Here is a 7,500-nt window from a genome sequence, read left to right on the forward strand (position 1 = left end):
CCGCCGCGCCCGGCTGGCCTGCGCCCCGCCCGTCCGCCCGCCACGAGCTGCGAGGTGGGTGGGGGCTGGGGGTGTTCGTGCGTTAGGTCGACTGCCGCGCTCGTGCACGTGGCCTCCCCGCCGCCGGGGTAGGTCGGTGCTCGGTTCAGCCATCGGCGGCTCCCCTCGGGTCGCGGGAGTCCGCTGGGTGTCGCTCCGCCGCACGCGCCCCTGGCCCACGTGCGCGTCGCGGACACCCCTTTCTCACTCTCTCCCTCTCCGGATTCGTGTGCGAATGCCGAGAAACGTACCGACAACTTTCTGCACCGCCCGCCGGACCGCTCGCCGAGTTGAGGCTCTCCTCGCCCCGAGGAGACGGGCCTTCTCGCGGAACCGGAGGCTGCACGCGGACCGCTGTGGCGACCGGACGTCTCCGGCCTCTGCGGGAGCGGGGAGGGGACGCGCGGGTGTCGCCCGACCTCGAGTGAATCGCACACCGGCCGGCCGTCGGTCGGGGCCACCGCACGCGCAGGGCCTCTCCTCCCTCTCGTTCGTGACCGAGGATCAACGCTTCGGTTGCGTGGCTGCACGGGCATCTCTTGCCACTCTAGTTTTCGGACTTCCCCCGACTCTCTCGCCTTGCCTGTGCGGCGCGAGAGAGTGCTGCTGCGGCCGGCGCGCCCGTCCCCTGCACTCTCGGGGCCATGCTCGTCGCGGCGCCGCGCCGCCCCCTCTCGAGCCGCGTCGCTGGGTGGGGTCCGCACCCGCACCGCTCCTGCCGAGTTGGCTCTCGGGACGGTCGACGGTCGCCGCTCGCCTCCGACGGCCCGGGGCCAACGCCGCGCCGGTGAGCGCCTCGCCATCCCGCCCCGTCGTCCGCTCCGGTGAGGTCCGCACCTTCACCGCCTAGGTATGGAGCGCGTGTGTGCCTGCCTTCTCGGGATGGTCGACGGCCGCCCGCCCGGCCCCCGTCATTCGTGGGCGCAGCAGTCTCGTCCGCCGGCGGGGGAATCCGGCTGATCGATCGCGGTGCAAACGTGCGAATGCCCAACGTCCAATTCCGTCCGAAGCATGAAGACCTCGGTCGGTATCGGGCCGCCCCGCGGCAGACCCATCAACCCACCTCCGGAGATGGTAGCGAGCCGAGCGTGGAAGTTCGCCGCACGTGTCGAGACCGTCGCTTCCACTCGGCCTCTCCCAAAGGTAGGACCGACCAAGCCGCATCGATCGGGGAACAGAGGTCTCCGCAGACGACACTCGCGAGGGCACCCGTGGCAGGCTGGTTCCCACACAAGTCTCCGTCACACAAAGTGCGTGCTCCCCTCCTAAAAGGCTTTTGGCTACCCGTCGGTCTGCCGGCCGTCGCCCACGGTTCCCGCTCAGACCCTGTCCGGAGCCCCTGGCGCGTCCTCGGACTTCCCGTCTGCCTTCACCTCGGTAAGCATTCAAAAGCCTTTTCTGTCTATAAATCACTGTAAGTCGGAGCTCGCCTGGCCTCCCGCTTACTGAGTCCGAAATAACCCCCGAAGGTTCACTTCGGCCTCCGCACTGTGTGTGTTGTGTTGTCTGTCTGTCTCGTGTGTCAACCGTACCACTGGAAATCCGTCTAAGTGCCTCTGGAAAACGTGTTCCCGAAAATCTCCGGGAACCCCGCCAATGCCCCCGTACAGAAATTGCATGTGTCAAGTCGGCGGGACGCCTGCCGGAAGTCCTGCCGGGCAGGTCGTACCTTGGCCCGGCCAGGCGGGGCAAATGCAACCTTCATAGCGCTCTCCGGGCCTAACTGGTTAACCGGCGCCGCGACTGACCGTACAACAATGACGTGTGTCAAACCGGCGGTAAGACGCCCGGAGCTCACGCCGGCCTCGTCGCACCTCGGGCCCGCCCGACGGGCTGGATCCGACCTTCACAGACTTCCGCCGTCAATTGGTTAACCGGCGCGGCGCCGGGAGCACGCGCCTCTGTCGGCGGTCGGCCCTCCGGTAGTGCCGCCGTGCATCGTCCGCTTCGGCCGGCAGCAGGGCCCCGAATCAGCCTTCATTCCGACTTCCGAGTTGGGACTTGGAATAATTTCGACTTCTGCCAAGGTCTCGGATCGGCGGTGGGACCTGCGGTAGTCCCACCGAAAATGCCGCCCCTCGGCCGGCACGGCCCTCCGAATACGTCCCCTCGCGGCTCACCGCAGCGGGACTTTGTCAGATTTTCGATCGGGCCGTAGCCCTGTTTTTGGCGGAGGGACCTGCGGTAGTCCCACCGAAAATGCCGCCCCTCGGCCGGCACGACCCTCCGAATTCGTCCCCTCGCGTCTCCCCGCCGCGGGACTTTGTCAGAAAATCATTCGGGCAAGGTTTCGATTCGGCGGCCCGAGCACCGGTAGTCAGCCCGTATATGCTGCCCCTCGGTCGGCTTGGGCCTGCGGATACGTCCCGCTGACTGACTTCCGCCATTGGGAATTCGTCCGAAAATCCATACGGGCGACCTTGGGAAGCGTGCGGAAATACCGCCGCGCGGCCCGGGTTAACGAAGTGGGGAGGCCCGTAACGCCCGTCGACCACTCCTAAGTGGTCGAGAAAAACGCCTCCCCGTAAATCTCCGGAAACCCCGCCAATGCCCCCGTACAGAAATTGCATGTGTCAAAGGGGCGGCCGTATCTGACCCCGGCTGCCGAGCCTCTGGATCTCCTGCCCGGCTACGACCCTCAAATCCGACCCGCATCCAGACTTCCGGAGCGGACTCAGTTAACGAATTGCCACCGGGCAACTGGTTAACCGGCAGTTCTCGGACGGCTCGTTAGCCGTGCCGACCGACCCCCCCGGCCGTGCGGTGGAGCAAGACAACAGTCCCCGGGCGGGCAATCGAGTTCCCGACCGGGCCCTGGCAGATCGTTAACCGGCCCGACCGGGACAAGTCGTTAACCAACTTCGGCGTGACAAATGGTTAACCGGCCCGGCCGGGACAAGTCGTTAACCAGACCCCAGCAGGCACTGCGGTAACCGACCGGGTCCGGTGCTGACATGCAGAACAGGACAAAGACTTGGGCAGCGGCCCGGCGCGGACAGTTCTTCCGTTCGCCGGCTCGGTGACAATTGGTTAACCGACCGGGCTCAGGCAAATCGTTAACCGACGTCGGCGAGACAAATGGTTAACCGGCTCGGCCGGGACAAGTCGTTAACCAACTTCGGCGTGACAAATGGTTAACCGGCCCGGCCGGGACAAGTCGTTAACCAGACCCCAGCAGGCACTGCGGTAACCGACCGGGTCCGGTGCTGACATGCAGAACAGGACAAAGACTTGGGCAGCGGCCCGGCGCGGACAGTTCTTCCGTTCGCCGGCTCGGTGACAATTGGTTAACCGACCGGGCTCAGGCAAATCGTTAACCGACGTCGGCGAGACAAATGGTTAACCGGCTCGGCCGGGACAAGTCGTTAACCGACTTCGGCGAGACAAATGGTTAACCGGCTCGGCCGGGACAAGTCGTTAACCAACTTCGGCGTGACAAATGGTTAACCGGCCCGGCCGGGACAAGTCGTTAACCAGACCCCAGCCGGCACTGCGGTAACCGACCGGGTCCGGTGCTGACATGCAGAACAGGACAGAGACTTAGGCAGCGGCCCGGCGCGGACAGTTCTTCCGTTCGCCGGCTCGTGACAATTGGTTAACCGACCGGGCTCAGGCAAATCGTTAACCGACTTCGGCGAGACAAATGGTTAACCGGCCCGGCCGGGACAAGTCGTTAACCAGACCCGAGCCGGCACTGCGGTGACCGACCGGGACCGGTGCTGACATGCAGAACAGGACAAAGACTTAGGCAGCGGCCCGGCGCGGACAGTTCTTCCGTTCGCGCCGGCTCGTGACAATTGGTTAACCGGCCCGGCTGGGACAAATCGTTAACCGACGTCGGCGAGACAAATGGTTAACCGGCTCGGCCGGGACAAGTCGTTAACCAACTTCGGCGTGACAAATGGTTAACCGGCCCGGCCGGGACAAGTCGTTAACCAGACCCCAGCCGGCACTGCGGTAACCGACCGGGTCCGGTGCTGACATGCAGAACAGGACAGAGACTTAGGCAGCGGCCCGGCGCGGACAGTTCTTCCGTTCGCCGGCTCGTGACAATTGGTTAACCGACCGGGCTCAGGCAAATCGTTAACCGACGTCGGCGAGAGAAATGGTTAACCGGCCCGGCCGGGACAAGTCGTTAACCAGTCCCGAGCCGGCTCTGCGGTAACCGATCGGGTCCGGTGCTGACGGGCAGAACAGGACAAAGACTTAGGCAGCAGCCCGGCGCGAACAGTTCTTCCGTTCCCCGGCTCGTGACGATTGGTTAACCGACCTCCGGTCCACCCTCCGAAAGTGCCGCCCCTCGGTCCGAACGTCGCTCCCAACACGTCCCCCGGCTGCTCCCCGCCGCGGGACCTTGTAGGTTTTGAATTCGGCGGAAGCCGTAGTTTTGGCCGAGCGCCATAACAGGAGCCCTAGCCCCAGCCCAAGCCCTAACCCATATCCTAGCCCTAGCCCTAACCCTAACCCTAACCCCAGCCGTAACCCTAACCCAGGCCCTAACCCTAACGCTAACCCTAACCCCCGCCCTAACCCTAAACCTAACCCCAGCCCTAACCCTGAACCTAACCCTAACCCTAGACCTAACCCCAGCCCTAACCCTAGCCCTGGCCCTAACCCTAACCCTAAACCTGGCCCGAACCCAATCCCCGGGCGGGCAATCGGTTTGCCCGACCGGGCCCTGGCAAATCGTTAACCAACGTCGGCGAGACAAATCGTTAACCAACGCCGGCGAGACAAATCGTTAACCAGCCCGGCCGGGACAAGTCGTTAACCAACCCTAATGCGGCGGGACTTGGAATAATTCCGACGTCTGCCGAGGACTGCGATGGGCGGTGCGACCTCCTGTAGTCCCGACGGAGGAGCCGCCCCTCGGCCGGCACGGCCCTCCGAAGACGTCCCCTCGCGGCCACCCGCCGAGGTATGACGCGTGCGGACCTGCCAGGAGCACAACCCAAACCTTAAAACTAACCCTGGCCATAGCACGAGCCCTAGCCCCAGCCCAAGCCCCAACCCATATCCTAGGCCTAGCCCTGACCCTAGCCCCAACCCTAGCCCTAACCCCAGCCCTAACCCTAAAGCTAACCCCCGCCCTAACCCGAGCCCTAGCCCCAACCCGAACGCTAAACCTAACCCTAACCCCAACCCCAACCCTAGCCCTAACCCCAGCCCTAACCCTAAAGCTAACCCCCGCCCTCACCCGAGCCCTAGCCCCAACCCGAACGCTAACCCTAACCCTAACCCCAACCCCAACCCTAACCCTAACCCTAACCCTAGCCCCAGTCCAAGCCCCAACCCATATCCTAGCCCTAGCCCTGACCCTAGCCCGAACCCTAACCCTAGCCCTAACCCCAGCCCTAACCCTAAAGCTAACCCCCGCCCTAACCCGAGCCCTAGCCCCAACCCGAACGCTAACCCTAACCCTAACACCAACCCCAACCCTAGCCCTAACCCCAGCCCTAACCCTAAAGCTAACCCCCGCCCTCACCCGAGCCCTAGCCCCAACCCGAACGCTAACCCTAACCCTAACCCCAACCCTAACCCTAACCCTAACCCTAGCCCCAGCCCAAGCCCCAACCCATATCCTAGCCCTCACCCGAGCCCTAGCCCCAACCCGAACGCTAACCCTAACCCTAACCCCAACCCCAACCCTAACCCTAACCCTAACCCTAGCCCCAGCCCAAGCCCCAACCCATATCCTAGCCCTAGCCCTGACCCTAGCCCCAACCCTAACGCTAACCCTAACCCCAGCCCTAACCCTAACCCTAACCCTAACCCTAACCCTAACCCTAACCCTAACCCTAACCCTAACCCTAACCCTAACCCTAACCCTAACCCTAACCCTAACCCTAACCCTAACCCTAACCCTAACCCTAACCCTAACCCTAACCCTAACCCTAACCCTAACCCTAACCCTAACCCTAACCCTAACCCTAACCCTAACCCTAACCCTAAACCCTAACCCTAACCCTAACCCTAACCCTAACCCTAACCCTAACCCTAACCCTAACCCTAACCTTAAAACTAACCCTGGCTATAGCACGAGCCCTAGCCCCAGCCCAAGCCCCAACCCATATCCTAGGCCTAGCCCTGACCCTAGACCCAACCCTAGCCCTAACCCCAGCCCTAACCCTAAAGCTAACCCCCGCCCTAACCCGAGCCCTAGCCCCAACCCGAACGCTAACCCTAACCCTAACACCAACCCCAACCCTAGCCCTAACCCCAGCCCTAACCCTAAAGCTAACCCCCGCCCTCACCCGAGCCCTAGCCCCAACCCGAACGCTAACCCTAACCCTAACCCCAACCCCAACCCTAACCCTAACCCTAACCCTAGCCCCAGCCCAAGCCCCAACCCATATCCTAGCCCTAGCCCTGACCCTAGCCCCAACCCTAACGCTAACCCTAACCCCAGCCCTAACCCTAACGCTAACCCTAATCCTAACCCCAGCTCTAAGCCTAACCCCCGCCCTAACCCGAGCCCTAACCCCAACCCCGACCCTAACCCTAACCCTGACCCTAACCCTAACCCTAACCCTAACCCTAACCCTAACCCTAACCCTAACCCTAACCCTAACCCTAGCCCGAACCCAATCCCCGGGCGGGCAATCGGGTTGCCCGACCGGGCCCTGGCAAATCGTTAACCAACGTCGGCGAGACAAGTCGTTAACCAGCCCGGCCGGGACAAGTCGTTAACCAGCCCGGCCGGGACAAGTCGTTAACCAACGTCGGCGAGACAAGTCGTTAACCAGCCCGGCCGGGACAAGTCGTTAACCAACCCTAATGCGGCGGGACTTGGAATAATTTCGACGTCTGCCGAGGACTGCGATGGGCGGTGCGACCTCCTGTAGTCCCGACGGAGGAGCCGCCCCTCGGCCGGCACGACCCTCGGAAGACGTCCCCTCGCGGCAAGCCAGCCGAGGTATGACGCGTGCGGACCTGCCAGGAGCACAACCCAAACCTTAAAACTAACCCTGGCCATAGCACGAGCCCTAGCCCCAGCCCAAGCCCCAACCCATATCCTAGCCCTAGCCCTGACCCTAGCCCCAACCCTAACCCTAACCCCAACCCTAACCCTAACCCCAGCCCTAACCCTAAAGCTAACCCCAACCCTAACCCTAACCCTAGCCCCGACCCTGACCCTAACCCTAACCCTAGCCCCAACCCTAACCCTAACCCTAACCCTAACCCTAACCCTAACCCTAACCCTAACCCTAACCCTAACCCTAACCCTAACCCTAACCCTAGCCCGAACCCAATCCCCGGGCGGGCAATCGGGTTGCCCGACCGGGCCCTGGCAAATCGTTAACCAACGTCGGCGAGACAAGTCGTTAACCAGCCCTGCCGGGACAAGTCGTTAACCAACGTCGGCGAGACAAGTCGTTAACCAGCCCGGCCGGGACAAGTCGTTAACCAACCCTAATGCGGCGGGACTTGGAATAATTCCGACGTCTGCCGAGGACTGCG

This window comes from Hypanus sabinus, chromosome 3 (assembly GCF_030144855.1).
Source record: "Hypanus sabinus isolate sHypSab1 chromosome 3, sHypSab1.hap1, whole genome shotgun sequence".
Taxonomy (NCBI): Eukaryota; Metazoa; Chordata; class Chondrichthyes; order Myliobatiformes; family Dasyatidae; genus Hypanus; species Hypanus sabinus.